The sequence below is a fragment of the Loxodonta africana genome, chromosome 7 (assembly GCF_030014295.1).
Source record: "Loxodonta africana isolate mLoxAfr1 chromosome 7, mLoxAfr1.hap2, whole genome shotgun sequence".
Classification (NCBI taxonomy): Eukaryota; Metazoa; Chordata; class Mammalia; order Proboscidea; family Elephantidae; genus Loxodonta; species Loxodonta africana.
Genome location: NC_087348.1, coordinates 28576462 through 28593464, shown reverse-complemented (window position 1 = coordinate 28593464; position 17003 = coordinate 28576462).

Genomic DNA, 17003 nt, shown 5'->3' with positions numbered 1-17003 from the left:
AGAAGTCCAAGCTGCACTGAACCCATTGGTCACAAACAAGGCTGCAGGAATTGGTGGAATACCAATTTAGATGTTTCAACAAATGGATGAGGCACCGAAAGTACTCACTCGTCGACGCCAAGAAATTTGGAAGACAGCTATCTGGCCAAATGACTGGAAGAGATCTATATTTAAGCCTGTTCCCAAGAAAGCTGATCCAACTGAATGTGGAAATTATAGAACAATATCATTAATATGACAGGCAAGTAAAATTTTGAGAAGATTATTCAAAAGCAGCTGTAGCAATATATTGACAGGGAACTGCCAGAAATTCAAGCCGGATTCAGAAGATGATGTGGAACTAGGGATATCATTGCTGAAGTCAGATGGATCCTGACTGAAAGCAGAGAATATCAGAGAGATGTTAACCTGTGTTTTATTGACTATGAAAAGACCTTTGAGTGTGTAGATCATAATAAATTATGGACAACATTGCAAAGAATGGGAATTCCAGAACACTTAATTGTGCTCATGAGGAACCTGTACATAGATCAAGAGGTAGTCGTTCAAACAGAGCAAAGGGATACTACGTGGTTTAAGTCAGGAAAAGTGTGTGTCATTTCCATATTCTTTCACCATACCTATTTGTATGATGAGCAAATAATCCAAGAAGATGGACTATCTGAAGTAGAAAGGAGCATCAGGATTGGAGGAAGACTCATTAACAACCTGAGTTATGCAGATGACACAACCTTGCTTGCTGAAAGTGAAGAGAACTAGAAGCACTTGCTGATGAAGATCAAAGACCACAGCCTTTAGTATAGATTACACCTCAACATAAAGAAAACAAAAATTCTCACAACTGGACCAATAAACAACATCATAATGAATGGGGAAATGACTGAGGTTGTCAAGGATTTCATTTTACTTGAATTCACAATCAACACCCTCGGAAGCAGCAGACAAGAAATCAAAAGACATTGCATTGGGGAAATCCGCTGCAAAAGACCTCTTTAACATGTTGAAAAGCAAAGGTGTCACCTTGAAGACTACAGTGCACTTGACCCAAGCCATGGTATTTTCAATCACATTATATTCACATGAAAGCTGCATGACGAATGAAGAAGATCGAAGAAGGATTGATGCCTTTGAATTGTGGTGTTGGAGAAGAATATTGAATATACCATGGGCTGCCAGAAGAACAAACAGATCTGTGCTGGAAGAAGTACAACCTGAGTGTTCATTAGAAGCAAGGATGGCGAGACTACATCTCACTTCCTCTGGACTTGTTATCAGGAGGGATCAGTCCTTGGAAAGGTCATCATGCTTGTTGAAGTAGAAGGTCAGTGAAAGAGAGGATGATCCTCAATGAGACGGGCTGACACAGTGGTTGCAACAATGGGCTTAAACATGGCAGCAGTTGTTAGGATGACGAAGCACCAGGCAGTGTTTTGTTATGTTGCCTGTAGGGTCGCTATGAGTCAGAGCCGACTCGATGGCACCTAACAACAACAGCAACAAAAAGGCCATTCACAGAAACTGACTAAAAACGTATCAAAAGCCTAAATGTTAAAGGTAAAATTATACAGTCCCTGAAGTCAACATAGGGACTAAATTATGGGACCTAATTTTTTTCAAAAATAGATTATCGATAAAGAAGGACACTATATAATGATAAAAGGGACAATTGATCAGGAAGACATAACCATATTAAATATTTACGCACCTAATGACAGGGCTGCAAGATACATAAATCAAATTTTAACAGAATTGAAAAGTGAGATAGACACCTCCACATATACAGTAGGAGACTTCAACACACCACTTTCGGAGAAGGACAGGACATCCAGTAAGAAGCTCAATAGAGACACGGAAGACCTACTTACAACAATCAACCAACTTGACCTCATTGACTTATACAGAACTCTCCACCCAACTGCTGCAAAATACACTTTTTTTTCTAGCGCACATGGAACATTCTCTAGAATAGACCACATATTAGGGCATAAAACAAATCTTTGCAGAATCCAAAACATCGAAATATTACAAAGCATCTTCTCAGACCACAAGGCAATGAAGCTAGAAATCAATAACAGAAAAACTAGGGAAAAGAAATCAAATACTTGGAAAATGAACAATACCCTCCTGAAAAAAGACTGGGTTATAGAAGACATCAAGGAGGGAATAAGGAAATTCTTAGAAAGCAATGAGAATGAAAATACTTCCTATCAAAACCTCTGGGACACAGCAAAAGCAGTGCTCAGAGGCCAATTTATATTGATAAATGCACACATACAAAAAGAAGAAAGAGCCAAAATCAGAGAACTGTCCCTACAACTTGAACAAATAGAAACTGAGCAACAAAAGAATCGATCAGGCACCCGAAGAAAACAAATAATAAAAATTAGAGCTGAACTAAATGAATTAGAGAACAGAAAAACAATTGAAAGAATTAACAAAGCCAAAAGCTGGTTCTTTGAAAAAATTAACAAAATTGATAAACCCCTGGCTAGACTGACTAAAGAAAAACAGCAAAGGAAACTAATAACCTGAATAAGAAACGAGAAGGACCACATCACAACAGAACCAAATAAAATCAAAAGAATCATATCAGATTACTACATAAAATTGTACTCTAACAAATTTGAAAACCTAGAAGAAATGGATAAATTCTTGGAACAATACTACTTACCTAAACTAACACATTCAGAAGTAGAACAACTAAATAGACCCATAACAAAAAAAGAGATTGAAACGGTAATCAAAAAACTCCCAACAAAAAAAAGTCCTGGCCCAGATGGCTTCACTGCAGAGTTCTACCAAACCTTCAGAGAAGACTTAACACCATTACTATTGAAGGTATTTCAAAGTATAGAAAAAGACGGAATACTACCCAACTCATTCTATGAAGCTACCATCTCCCTGATACCAAAACCAGGTAAAGACATTACAAAAAAAGAAAATTTTAGACCTATATCCCTCATGAACATAGATGCAAAAATCCTTAACAAAATTCTAGCCAATAGAATCCAACAACACATCAAAAAAATAATACACCCTGATCAAGTGGGATTTATACCAGGTATGCAAGGCTGGTTTAATATCAGAAAAACCATTAATGTAATCCATCACATAAATAAAACAAAAGATAAAAACCACATGATCTTATCAATAGATGCAGAAAAGGCATTTGACAAAGTTCAACACCCATTTATGATAAAAACTCTAACCAAAATAGGAATTGAAGGAAAATTCCTCAACATAATAAAGGGCATATATGCAAAGCCAACGGCCAATATCACTCTAAATGGAGAGAACCTGAAAGCATTTCCCTTGAGAACGGGAACCAGACAAGGATGCCCTTTATCACCGCTCTTATTCAACATCGTACTTGAAGTCCTAGCCAGGGCAATTAGGCTAGACAAAGAAATAAAGGGTATCCAGATTGGTAAGGAGGAAGTAAAGCTATCACTATTTGCAGATGACATGATCGTATACATGGAAAACCCTAAGAAATCCTCCAGAAAACTACTGAAACTAATAGAAGAGTTTGGAAGAGTCTCAGGATATAAAATAAACATACAAAAATCACTTGGATTCCTCTACATCAACAAAAAGAACACCGAAGAGGAAATAACCAAATCAATACCATTCACAGTAGCCCCCAAGAAGATAAAATACTTAGGAATAAATCTTACCAAGGATGTAAAAGACCTATACAAAGAAAACTATAAAACTCTGCTACAAGAAATTCAAAAGGACACACTTAAATGGAAAAACATACCCTGCTCATGGATAGGAAGACTTAACATAGTAAAAATGTCTATTCTACCAAAAGCCATTTATACATACAATGCACTTCCAATCCAAATACCAATGTCATACTTTAAGGGAATAGAGAAACAAATCACTAATTTCATATGGAAAGGAAAGAACCCCCGGATAAGCAAAACATTACTGAAAAAGAAGAAGAAAGTGGGAGGCCTCACTCTACCTGATCTCAGAACCTATTATATAGCTACAGTAGTCAAAACAGCCTGGTACTGGTACAACAACAGGCACATAGACCAATGGAACAGAATTGAGAATCCAGATATAGATCCATCCATTTATGAGCAGCTGATATTTGACAAAGGACCAGTTTCAGTCAATTGGGGAAAAGATAGCCTTTTTAACAAATGGTGCTGGCATACCTGGATATCCATTTGCAAAAGAATGAAACAGGACCCATACCTCACACCATGCACAAAAACTAACTCCAAGTGGATCAAAGACCTAAGCATAAAGACTAAAACGATAAAAATCATGGAAGAAAAAATAGGATCTACCCTAGGAGCCCTAATACAGGGCATAAACAGAATACAAAACGTTACCAAAAATGATGAAGAGAAACCAGATAACTGGGAGGTCTTAAAAATCAAACACCTATGCTCATCTAAAGACTTCACCAAAAGAGTCAAAAGACCACCTACAGACTGGGAAAGAATATTCAGCTATGACATCTCAGACCAGCACCTGATCTCTAAAATCTACATGACTCTGTCAAAACTCAACCACAAAAAGACAAACAACCCAATCAAGAAGTGGGCAAAGGATATGAACACACATTTCACTAAGGAAGATATTCAGGCAGCCAACAGATACATGAGAAAATGCTCTCGATCATTAGCCATTAGAGAAATGCAAATTAAAACTACGATGGGATTCCATCTGACACCAACTAGCCTGGCATTAATTCAAAAAACACAAAATAATAAATGTTGGAGAGGCTGCGGAGAGACTGGAACTCTCATACACTGCTGGTGGGATTGTAAAATGGTACAACCACTTTGGAAATCCATCTGGCGTTATCTTAAACAGTTAGAAATAGAACTACCATACAACCCAGAAATCCCACTCCTCGGAATATACCCTAAAGATACAAGAGCCTTCACACAAACAGATATATGCACACCCATGTTTATTGCAGCTCTGTTTACAATAGCAAAAAGCTGGAAGCAACCAAGATGTCCATCAACGGACGAATGGGTAAATAAATTGTGGTATATTCACACAATGGAATACTACGCATCGATAAAGAACAGTGACGAATCTCTGAAACATTTCATAACATGGAGGAATCTGGAAGGCATTATGCTGAGCGAAATGAGTCAGTTGCAAAAGGACAAATATTGTATAAGACCACTATTATAAGATCTTGAGAAATAGAAAAAACGGAAAAGAACACATACTTTTGTGGTTACAAATGGGGGAGGGAGGGAGGGAGGGAGGGAGAGGGCTTTTTATTGATCAATCTGTAGATGGGAACTGCTTTGGGTGAAGGGAAAGACAACACTCAAAACAAGGAAGGTCAGCCTAATTGGACTGGATTAAAAGTAAAGAGGTTTCCAAGATAAAATGAAAGCTTCAAAGGTTAGCGAAGCAGGGGCTGGGGTCTGGGGAACTTGGTTTGAGGGGACTTCTAAGTCAATGGGCAAAACAATTCTATTATGAAAACACTCTGCATCCCACTTTGAACTGTGGCACCTGGGGTCCTAAATGCCAACAAGCAGCCATCTAAAATACATTAATTGGTCTCAACCCACCGGGAGCAAAGGCAAAGGAAGAACACCAAGGTCACACGACAACTAAGAACCCAAGAGACAGAAAGGGCCACTTGAACCAGAGACCTACATTATCCTGAGACCAGAAGAACTAGTTGGTGCCCGGCCACAGTCGATGTCTGCCCTGTCAGGGAACACAACAGACAACTCCTGAGGGAGCAGGAGACCAATGGGATGCAGACCCCAAATTCTCATTAAAAGACCACACCTAATGGTATGATTGCGACTAGAGGAATCCCAGAGACAATGCTCCCCAGAACTTCTGATGGCACAGGACAGGAACCATCCCTGAAGACAAATCATCAGGCATTAAAAGGACTGGTCAGTGGGGGGGAGAGAGATACTGATGAAGAGTGAACTAATTAAATCAGGTGGACACGGGAGAGTGTGTTGGCAACTCTTGACTGGAGGGGGGATGGGAAGATAGAGAGAGAGGGAAGATGGTAAAATTGGCACGAAACGAGAGACTGTAAGGGCTGACTCAATAGGGGGAGAGCAAGTGGGAGAAGGGAGTAAGATGTATGTAAACCTACATGTGACAGACTGGAATGGTAAATGTTCACTTGAAGCTTAATAAAAATTAAAAAAAAAAAAATAGATTATCAAACACAACTACAAACCCACGAAAAATGCAAGACAAATTAGATAACTGGAGTCACCTAAAAATTAAATACTCTTTTTGTTGTTGAGCTGTTGAGGTTTTCAATATAGTTTGGAGATTAGACCCTTATTAGACGTCATTTCCAAAGATTTTTTTCCCCTTCTGTATTGCTCATCAGAAGACTTTAAGAAAAGACTAAAAAGAGAGATATAGACTGGGAAGAAAATCTTTGGGAACAACATATCTGATAAGGGTCTAATCTCTGAAATATATATTAGACCTCAAAAACTCAACAAAAAAACACAAACAATACAATTAAAAAATGTGCAAAGGACAGGAGCAGACACTTCACCAAAGAGGATATTCAGGTGGCCAATAAATACATGAAATGACACTTGTGATCATTAGTCATTATGGAGATGGAAATCAAAGTGACAATGATATATCGTCTCACCACTGTAAAAACGGTACTGATAAAAACTAAACAACAAATGCTGACAAGGTTGTGATGAGATTGGAACCCTTATCCACTGTTAGTGGGATTGTGAAATGGTACAATCACTACAGAAAATGGTTTGGCATCTCCTCAAAAAACTAGAAATAGAAATACCTTATGATTCATCAATCCTACTCCTAGTCATATTCTTTAGAAATCTAATACCAATGACATGAATAGACATATTCACACCTATATTCATTGCAGCGTTATTCACAATAGCAAAAAGGTGGAAACAACCTAAGTGCCCATCAATAGATGAATGGAGAAAGAAAATGTGTTACATACAAACAATGGAGTACTACACATCTATAAATAATGTTGATGGATTATGTTGTTGTTAGATGCTGTTGAGTCAGTTTCAATTCATAGTGATCCTATGTACAACAGAATGAACTAATTCCTGTGTCATCCTCACAATTGTTGTTATGCTTGAGTCCATTGTTGCAGCCACTGTGTCAATTCATCTCATCGAGGGTTTTCCTCTTTTGTGCAGACCCTCTACTTTATCAAACATAATGTCCCTCTCCAGCAATTGGTCCCTCCTGATAGCGTGTGCAAAGCATGTGAGAAGAAGTCTCACCATTCTTGCTTCCAAGAAGCATTCTGGCTATACTTCCTCCAAAACAGATTTGTCTATTTTTCTGGCAGTTCATGGCAAATTCAACATTCTTCACTAACACCATAATTCAAAGGTGTCAGTTCTCGTATTATGTCCCTGATGTCATCTGACAACGCATTTGGTCTTTAGTCATTAGTAATCAAAGAGTCAAAGCATTGCATCATTTGGATATCACTGGTGTTAATGAGTGCTGCTTCCATCCTGATGCCACATTCTGCTTCATGTAGTCCAGTTTCTCAGATTATTTACTCATCATACAGATTGAATAAATATGGCGAAAGGATAAAACCCTGCCTGACTTACACCTTTCTTGACTAAACCATGCAGTATCCCCTTTTCCCATTGGAACTACTGCCTCTTGGTCTAGGTACATGTTTCTCATAAGCATAATTAAATGTTCTGAAATTCTCATTCTTTGAAATGTTAGCCATAATTTGTTGTGATCTGCACAGTTGGAAGCCTTTTCATAGTCAATAAAACACTGGTAAATGTCTTTCTGTTATTCTCTGCTTTCAGCCATGATCCATCTGAAGTCAGCAATTATATCCCTTGTTCCACATCCTCTTCTGAATCCAGCTTCCTGGCACTTCCCTGTGGATGTAATGCTGCAAGCCCTTTTGAATGATCTCAGCAAAATTTTACTGGCAAGTGATACAAATGATATTGTTCCATAATTCCCACATTCTGTTGTACCACCTTTCTTTGGAATGGGTAAAATATGGATCTCTTCCAGTCAGTTGGCCAGGTAGCTGTTTTCCATATTCTTGGAATAAAAAAGTGAGGGCTTCCAGAGCTCCATCTGTTGAAACATCTTCAGTTGGTATTCTGTCAATTCCTGGAGCCTTGATTTTTGCCAGTGCCTTCAGTGCACCTTGGAAATCTTCTTTTTAGTACCATCGTTTCTTGATCATATGCTAACTCCTGAAATGGTTGAACATCAACAAATTCTTTTTGGTACAGTGACTCTGTATTCCTTCCATCTGCTTTTGATGCTTCCTGTGTCATTTAACCTTTTCCCCCATACAGTCCTTCAATATTTCAACTTGAGGCTTGAGTTTTTTCTTCAGTCATTTTGCTTTAGCTGCTCTATGTTCAAGAGCTAGATTCGGAGTCCTTTCTGACATCCATTTTGTTCTTTCTTTTTAATGAACTTGCTGTCTTCATGTATTATGTCCTTGATGTCATGACACAACTTATCTGATTTCTGTCATTAGTGTTCAGTGTGTCAAATCTATTCTTGAGATGGCCTCTGACTTCGGGTGGGATACACTCAAGGTTCTTGGAAGAAGTACAACCAGAATATTCCTTAGAAGCGAAGATGGCAAGAATATGTCTCACATACTTTGGATATATTGTCAGAAGGATTCAGTCCCTGGAGAAGGGCATCATGCTTGGTAAAGTAGAGGGTCAGTGAAAAGGAAGAAGACCCTCAATGAGATGGATTGACACAGTGGCTGCAACAATGGGCTTCAGCATAATGACAATTGTAAGGATGGCACAGGATGGGGCAGTGTTCTGTTTCATTGTACACAGGGTCACTGTGACTTGAAACCAACTTGATACATCAACCAACACGATAAAAAAAAAAAAAAATAGCACCTAACAAAAACAATATACTCAAGGTTTTATTTTGAGTCATGGACTTGTTTTAATTTTCTTCAGCTTCAAATTGACCTTGCACAGAAGCAATTGATGGTCTGTTCCACAGATGTAGTTGATCTGATTCTTGTGTATTCCATCTGGAGAGGTCTATGTATACAGTCGTAGTTTATATTGTTGAAAAAAGGTATTTGCAATTAATAAGTTGTTGGTCTTGCAAAATTCTATCATGTGATCTCTGATATTTCTATCACCAATGCCCTACATTCCAACTAGCCATCCTTCCTCTTTGATTCCAACTGTCACATGCCAATCACTAGTAATTATTAATGCATCTTGATTGCATGTTTGATCAATTTTAGAAAACAAAAGTTGGTTAAGAATCTTCAATTTTTTTCTTCTTTGGCATAAGTGGTTGGTGTGTAATTCTGAATAATAGTCATATTAACTGGTCTTTGTAGGTGTATGGATATTACCTTATCACTGACAGGGTTGTACTTCAGGATAAATCTTGAAATGTTCTTTTTGATGATGAATGTGATACCATTCCTCTTCAATTTGTCATTCCTGACATAGTAAACCATATGATTGTCTGATTCAAAATAGCCAGTACCAGTCCATTTCAGCTCCCTAATGCCTAGGATATAGATTATTATGTGTTCCATATCCTTTTTGGATGACTTCCAGTTTTCCTAGGTTTATATTTTATACATCCCACTTTATGTTTATTAAAACACCTTCATTATCATTGGCATAAATTTATGCCAGCCACTTTTTATGCCTCTTGACCTCAGAGGTAAGGCATTATTTTGGTTCTAAGACATTGAGCGACAAGGTGGGTCTCTTGAAATGTGCAAAGCTTAGCAGACTAGAATTGGAGCATTATTGTTGTGTAGGTTAAGCATTCAACAAGTTGATGCTTCCTGGAAGTGTGAGTTTTATAAACTTTTTCCTTTTCCCTTCAATTTTGTGATATAAGGCTTGCATACATAATTATGGCTTTCCTGTGTGAAAGTTATGGAGCCCTGCTGGATTTGTTTTGGTTTTTATTTGTTATATTTGGAAAACCAGAGGTTCTCCTTGTAGCTTAATGAAAAAGGTATCTGCAATAAATCACTTATCTATCACTTATGTTGTAATACTACAAATAAGTGGTGCCAGAGTGTCATTTGCCTCATTGGTGGCTTGTATTACCAGATCATATTTCTCAAAATCTGTATTAGCAACCAAAAATGTAAACACACTCAATTAATATTCATGCATTCCAATACAGAAAACACATGCCATCAAAAAAAAACTTAAGGAGAAAAAAATGTATTAAAGAAAGGGTTAACGGATGTTTGCAGCTGTTTCTTTTCATTTTGAGTCCTGCCACATCAGCAAATGAAGTTCCTGAAAGTTTTACCCTATCCACATCATTACTGTCTACTCCACTTTTTGGAGGCAGCCCTTCGCCATTCATATTTCAAGTGCCTTCCAACCTGAAGGGCTCAGCTTCAGACAGTACATCAGATGATACTCCACTACTATACATAACATTTTCACCGGCCAATTTTTTCAGAAGTAGACCATGGTCCATTGTCCTAGTCTGTCTAGTCTGGAAGCCCCACTGAAACCTGTTCACTATGGGAGATACTGCAGATATTTGAAATACCTGTGGCCTAGCTTCCAACATCACAGCAACACACAAGACCACCACAGTATGACAAACTAACAGATGAGTGGTGGCTCTCAATAGCAGGCATTTGTTATTTTTGATGATGGGAAAGACAATTCCAAATGTGGTTGTACGTGCATAACTTTACCAAGGTAAATGATGACACTAATAAGTGCACAAGAATAAGGGACTTTTTGGTAAATGCTATCACAAATACCATTTTGCAACAGCAATAACAACCAAAAAATATGTGCATAGAAAGGTATATGTATTTATGGCTGCACGTATAGGTGTATCTATAGGCATACGTGTACACATTTATGTATGTGCTGCATGTGTATATATATGCATATATAAAATAAAGCAAATGGGGGCACTGTTAGAGATACTTCCTAGACCTATGCAAACAAGTTGTGGGATTGCTTTACTGTATTTGAAGGTTTAGGACCCTAATCTCATGGGACAACTCAGTCAATTGGCATAACATAGTTTATAAACTTTATATCCTACGTCTTAGCTTGGTGGATAGTGTGTGGGGTCTTAAAAGTTTGTGAATGGCCAGCTAAGATACAACTTTTGGTCTCATCCGGTGCAAAAGAGAAAGAAGGAAACCAAAGACTGAAAGGAGAAACTAGTCCACAGGACAAATAACCTACACAAACCATGACCTCATGTATCCTGACACCCGAAGAACTAGGTGGTGATCAGCTACCACTACTGACCATTCTAACCAGGGACACAATTGATAATTCCTGATACAATGGGAGAAAAATGTAGAAGAAAATTCAACTTCTTAAAAAAGTCAAGGCTTACCGTATTGACAAAGACTAGACAAACCACCAATGCTGTTGTCCTTAAAACCAAAAAACAAACCTGTTGCCAGAGAGTCAATTCTGACTCATAGCAGCCCTATTGGCCAGAACAGAACTGCCCCATAGGGTTTCCAAGGAATGGCTGGTGGATTCAAACTGCCAACCTTTTGGTTAGCAGCCTGAGCTGTTAACCACTATGCCACCAGGGCCCCAGATACCCTTAAAACTTTGCACAGAAACCATACCCAGAGGTCACCTTTCAGCTAAATAACCCATCAGCTCATAAAACAAATATCACCCGTGAATACTGCACTTCTTTAAAAAATAACCTACATGAGACCAGTCAACACTTGCCATAAAGCAAAGATGAGAAGGTAAGGGGGGAAGGGAAGCTAGATTAATAGAAATGGAGCAACCAGGACTGAAATAATGAGAATGTTAGCACATTTTGAAAAATGTAATCAATGTCATTGTATATTCCTTGCCCCAACCCTATCATCTCTCAATCAAAATGTATAGAAATTGTTTAATGGGAGACCTTATTTGCTAGGTAAACTTACACCAACAATGCAATAAAATATTATGATTTAAAGAAAAGGTATTTTACAACAGATTTACCCAATGCAATATATCATTTAATTTCTTGACTGCTGCTTCCATGAACATTGATGTAGATTCATGTAAAATTAAATCCTTGACAACTTCCATCTTCTCTATTTATCATGATGTTGCTCACTGGGACCATTTGTGAGGAGTTTTGTTTTCTTTATGTTGAGGTGTAACTACAGTACTGAAGTCTGTAGTCTTTGATCTTCATCAGTAAGTACTTCAAGCTCTATTTTCAGCAAGCAAGGCTGGGTCATTTGCATATCATAGGCTGTTAGTGAGGCTTCCTCCAAACCTGATGGCCAGTTCTTCATGTAGCCAGGTTCTCCCATTACTTGCTCAGCATACAAATTAAAGAAAGGATACCAACATTATACACACATTTTCTGATTTTTCTCGTATATTAATCTCTTCAAAAACTGCAGTCTTACACATACATTTGTGTATGCATGAATTCTTACTTATCATCCACTTGGATCAATGTGCTAAGAGAGTGTCAGAAGAGTATTAAGATTTTCCTCATCAACGGAATTTTTTGCCGTTAGGGTGAAGATTTTGAAATAACTTCTAAATATTTATTTACACTCATTTGAAACTTAGAAGCCATGTACACTGTTTTGGGTTATTATTATTTTGTATTAGGATAATAATCAAATTAGAAATGCCACAACCAATAATCATTTTTTTTCTTATTTTACTTTGTGTTTTGTTTGCTTTGTTTTGTCTTTTGTTTTCCACATAAGGTGATGGAGTAGGGAGTGTCGGTAGAATCTAAATGGAACAGAGTTGAGCTAAACATAGATTTTTCTTAAGTGCGTACTATCCTCACGGATCCATGTAAGGTCCTTCTTTTATTTAAAAAAAAAAAAAAATTATTTTGATCACTCATTTCCACTCTTCCCACTTTTTTAGTTACCTAAATACCACAAGTGGGTAGCTTTAAAAAAAGAACTTTATTTTCTCACAGTCCTGAAGGCTAAGAGTTCAAATCAGAGATTCCTTCTGTGAGCTTCACCTAGTTTTTGGTGTCAGTGGATGAGCCTTGACGTTTCTTGGTTGTTCCTTGGTGTCTGTCTACCCCCTGGAGGTGTGTGTCTCTACGTCTTTCTTATCCTTTTTATAACTCAGAGGGATTAGGTTTAGGAACCACTCACTTACACAGGTATGATCCAATTAACATAACAAGCATAACCCTTCTTCCAAACAGGATAGTAAAAGCTATGGGGCAAGAACTTAAATACAAATTTGGGGGTGGGGGGAGGGACACAATTCAATCTGTAATATTCCACCTTGGGCTGCCCTAAAAATATCATGTTCTTCATACATCCAAAACACATTCACCGTATCACATCATCTCCAAAAGTTTTAACTCATTCCAGTATCATCTCTCAATCAAAAATATCATCCTGTGAATCATCTAAATCAAGTATGAGTGTGACTCTTGGTGAATTTTTTCCCAGGACAAAATTCTTCCCCAACTGTGGACCTTGAAACCTGGAATATAAATGATCTGCTTCAAAAGCACAATTGTAGGAAAGGGCCAAGATAGATATTCTCATTCCCAAAGGAAAAAATTTGAAGGAAATGTGTCATGGGAACCGAGAAATTCCAAAACCCAGAAGGGAATGTTTCATTAGCTCTCAAGTCTTGAAAATAGTCCTCTGTTTTCCAGGTACATCTGACAATGGCCCTGATCTCCAGACCCTGGGACAGTGTTGTTTAGTTATCTAGTTTTGCTATAACAGAAATTCCACAAATAACGAACAGAAATTTATCTTCTCACAGTTTAGAAGGCTAAAAGTCTGAAAACAGAGTGTCAACTCTAGGGGAATGCTTTTTCTCTGTGTCAGCTCTGGAGAAAGGTCCTTGCCTCTTCAGCTTCTGCTTCCTTGGCCTTGGAAATCATCATGTACCTTGTCATCTATCTTATAACATCTCTGCTCTGCTTGCTTGTTTAATATCTTTTATATCTCAAAAGAGATTGACTCAAGATTCACCCTACCCTAATTATGCCTCATTAATATTACCAAATTTGATTACAACCACAGGCATAGAGGTTAGGATTTCCAACACATATTTGGGGTGCGGGGGTGTAATTCAATCCATAACAAGTATGGTAAATTTCTCACAACTAATGTATTGATGTTAATATTATAGTCTTATTAATGAAAAGCCATACTTTAATCAGATTACCTTAATTTTTACCTAATGCTTGCTTTCTTTCCAGAATACCATCATGTTTCTTTAGGCACAACTAGGCACCAGTTTCTCAGAGGTCCTAGTTTTGATGACCTTGACAGATTTGAGGAGGACTTGTGGGGCATTTTGTATAATATCCCGCAACTGAGTTTTGTCTAACATTTTTCCCATGACTAGACTGGGGTTATGAATTCCTTAGAGGAAGACCACAGAGGTAAAATGTCATTTTCATCACACCAAGGGCATCTACTATCAATATTACTTATCGCTGATGATGTTTTCTTTGATCACCTGGCTGAGGCAATGTTTCTCTGATTTCTCTACTATAAACTTACTCTTTTTTCCTCTTCCCATAATGTGATTTTTGGAAGGAAGTCATTTTTCAGCTCACACTTACAAGATGGAGAGTTATGCTCTGTTTCCTTGAGGATGGCGTATCTGTACAAATCATTTAGAATTCTCATGCAGACAAAATTAGTTTCTTCTCCCCATCCAGTTATTTATTTAGTCATTTATATATACCGATTATATATATATATATCTTGGTGTGAACCAATGGATGTTTATTTTATACTTTGAGGTATCATCCCTTACTATGTTGTTTTGTCACTTACATTTTTCTAGTTTTGACCAATAGGAGCTCTTTCAGTTGACTCCTTTGTTCCTTTGGCATATGTATCCTCACCACTGTTCCTGTGTGTGTTTGTGTATGTGTGTGTGTTTCTATGTACACGTGCACACGTGTGCCTGAACACTCCCTTACTTTCTGGCTCCACAAGATGTCCCAATTCCTCTTGTACATTCTTTGCCCCAATCCTATAATCAGCAGCCATTTTCCAAGAAGTCCTGGTTCCTTTTTTCTTTTTTTAATTTTTTGTTTCAAGTTGAGCCAATTATATTTTACATACCATCTTGAATGTAGACTTGACTGAATAGCACTCCACTGTATTAAATGTGTAGCAGGTAATATAAAGTCTATTTTTAAATATAGGCTGAAATTCCAGAAAAAAAAATGTTTAATAAGTAAGAACTTCAAAGGAAGACATTAACAGAACAAATATAAATTCATTAAACAATAATTAAAACCTCAACATAAAACATCGAAATAGTAAATGTAATTTGTTGCCATTCTATCTTTTAAAGTCTACAAATTATTAATTTTTACTGGGATCCAATATGCATCTTTAAGTAATATAGGTCCTTTAAGTCAAATAGATTTAAATTTCTAATACAGGCATTGAATTCTAGGTAGACTGGGATTCAAGAAACTGGATTAAAATTCCTATGTTGCCTTGGAGGTCATTCAATAACCCATATCAACCTAATTCATTAAGTGAGGGGGTTACTCTTATTCTGTGATTGTACGTGGGTTTCTCCTTGCATGCCATCTCTGACCAATATCAAAATGCTGCCTGGTTCCTTTTAACAGAGAACGTAATTAAAAACCAAGATCTGATGCCAATGACCATTGTTTTTTCACTCTAGTCAAAAAATAACAGTATGGTCCAAATTTGTACCTTTAATGATAAGAATAAGCCACATTATTTTCCCCCCCCATAATCTAAGAAGACAAAATGAAGATAAACTCTTTATCACAACCGGCTCATGTCTCTTAATTGGGAGGAAATGGACACTTTAGGGAATGGTCTGCCCCAGGCTGCTATATTTTGCATCATTCATGTCAAGGTAAAAGAGATACATTTCCCAGTCAAAATTTTGTGTGAGGGTGGATTTCCAAGTTTGTGGGATGAAACTGTGACCAATTTAGACTGCCTCCTAATAAACAGGTGAGAACCTAAGTGTCAAAGAGAATTTTAGAAGTACTTTTTTTTTTTCTAATAAGTAAGTGACTTCCATATTACCATGGGAAGAAAAGACAGCAACTGAGCATTCTAAGCATCACATAAAAGCTGGTAAGATTTTCACTGGAGAATAACATAGATGCCTTTAGTATATGGAGGAAATCGATCTGTTCAACGCTGCCGGTTAGAATCTAATATATAGAAGGTACTGTGGAAGGACAGAAATTTAGGGATTTTCTATGAATTTCAATGTAAAGCGAGAAGGCAGAAATAAAAAATGTGTGTGGTAGTTGAGCACCACAAATAAATGCTTTTGATAAATGGGGATGAGAAAGACAAACAAATAAAAATAGCATCTGTTTGAGTGTTCCAGATATGTTTCATGGGAGCGTTTATTTTGTTGCTGTTGGAGTAGACTGTAGGCTTCACATCTTGATGGTAACAAAGTGTAGACTACTGTGGGACATTATAGAACTGGGCCTATAGAAAATTTTCCTTAATTATTTCACTCATTCAATATATGTTTGTTAAAAACCTACTTATTTTCTATGCTGAAATTCAGCAATAAGCAGACAAAAATCCCTCTCCTAACATTGCTTAGTTCTAATACGCCGTTTGTGTTGTGTGTCGTTCTAATGTATCTGTAGATAAATACAGAGGCAAATAGATACAGAGAGAGAGAGATGGATAGAGAGATAGATGAGAGAGAGAGAGCGAGATGGATGGTTGGATGGATAGAGATAGGTAGGTAGGTAGATGGATAGACAGACTTTGAGAAGACAGATATAGCGCTTTGTTATTATAAATTGGATAAAAATTTTAATTTCCATGATTAAGAGTTTGACTCACAGTAGTTTTGGAGAACTTCCAAAAATGAAAGTAAGCCTGGAGTAACATGGCAGTGTGGTAATGTAAAATGTGGCTAAAGAGCACTGAATTTTAGAACCACTTCCTTAGCTGACTCATTGTTTACTCAAGTTCTTGGAATCTAGTGTTGCCCTAGAACATTGTGGTGCCTCCTGCCTAT